A 1,741-nucleotide genomic window follows, 5' to 3' on the forward strand; every position below is an offset into this window, starting at 1 on the left:
TTATTCAAAATTCAAAATTTTGATTTTAAAAATATAAAATAAACCTTAAACTATCAAATTATTAATTAAACTCGTACAAAACACTCAAAGAAGCAGAGAAGTCACGTTTGCGCCATGTCGAAAATTCAGAGGCGCACATGGAAAACTCAGAGGTGCACATCGAGAAGTCATCCTCCGCCTCTTCCGCGCTCATCCTCAACGCTGCCTTCCTCCTTCTCGGCGCTCATTTACAACGCTGTCTTTTTAATGTTTAAATTTAAATTTTAGATTTATGATTTTGGATGTATTTTAAAAATATTTTCTGTATAACATCATAATTTTAGATGTGTTATAATTATTTTTTAATGTTTAAATTTAGATTTTAGATTTATGATTTTGGATGTGTTTCAAAAATATTTTCTGTATAACTTCATAATTTTAGATGTGTTACAATTATTTTTTAATGTTTAAATTTAGATTTTAGATTTATGATTTTATATTTTCTGTATAACTTCACAATTTTAGATGTGTTACAATTATTTTTTAATGTTTAAATTTAAATTTTAGATTTATGATTTTGGATGTGTTTTAAAACTATTTTTTGTATAACTTAATATTTTAGATGTGTTACAATTGAAAAAGAAACTACAATTGAAAATATTTTAATTTATGTATATAATTATATTCGACCATTCATAATTGTATTATTAACATTTATATTGTATTATTAAAGTTGACTGATTTTAGATGTGTTTTAAAAATATTTTGTATAAAATATCATCCTATCAGATATATTATAATAAAAAAATAACAACAGTGTTTTTATGTTTAAATTAAAATATAATTAAAAATATTGAACATGATATTTCTTAACAAATTACATAAACACATGTGTGGAAAATAATGATACATTTCACTAATGCAAAATGAGAGAGTGCTTCAGCTTGAAGGTGGTGATGGTCTTCACCAATGAAGATGAGATGGAGAATTCAGCTGGCAGCGTCCTTTTTGGTTTGGGATTCACTAATGCGTGTGAATATCCCGTAGAATAAGGAATTTAAAAAACTGTATCTGTTACGTGAAGTTACGAAAGTAAAGTAAAGTCACCGTAACCACCAATGAAGTGGATGGGTTTTAAAATTTAAATTAAAATTAAAATCTAATTATAGATATGTATCTATAAAATAGGAACATGTTACACTAAAAAAATAATTAAATATTATTTAAATCTGATTAAAGGCTGATTAAAGGCTGATTAATATTGTACAACTAGCATTTCCCTATATATATATATATATATAGTAAAGTATCATTTTTGTCTCCAACGTTTTGGGTAAGTCCTAAAATTGTACCTAACGTTTCAATCGTCCTATTTAAATCCCTAACATTTCAAAACTGACTCAATGTTGTCATGCCGTTAGGAATCCGTTAACAGAATTGACGACGGGACAAAATTGAGACGATTTTGAAACGTTGAGGACTTAAAGGACGAAAACGTTGGGGACAAAAATGATACATAGAAATAAATTTTTATTTTATCCTTCAATAATATCATTTTTTTACTATACATGGTATTCAATTATTGTTTAATTACATCTAAGTAAATTACACTTAATTATATTACTTTCATTTTAAATAAATTAATTTTTTTTTATAATTTTACTCTTAAAGATTTTTAGTTATCATGAAATGTTTGTAGAATGACTAGTATATAAACTTGCAGAAAAGAAAAAAATAATTTATACAATAAAATATAAATTAT

This window comes from Arachis ipaensis, chromosome B03 (assembly GCF_000816755.2).
Source record: "Arachis ipaensis cultivar K30076 chromosome B03, Araip1.1, whole genome shotgun sequence".
NCBI lineage: Eukaryota > Viridiplantae > Streptophyta > Magnoliopsida > Fabales > Fabaceae > Arachis > Arachis ipaensis.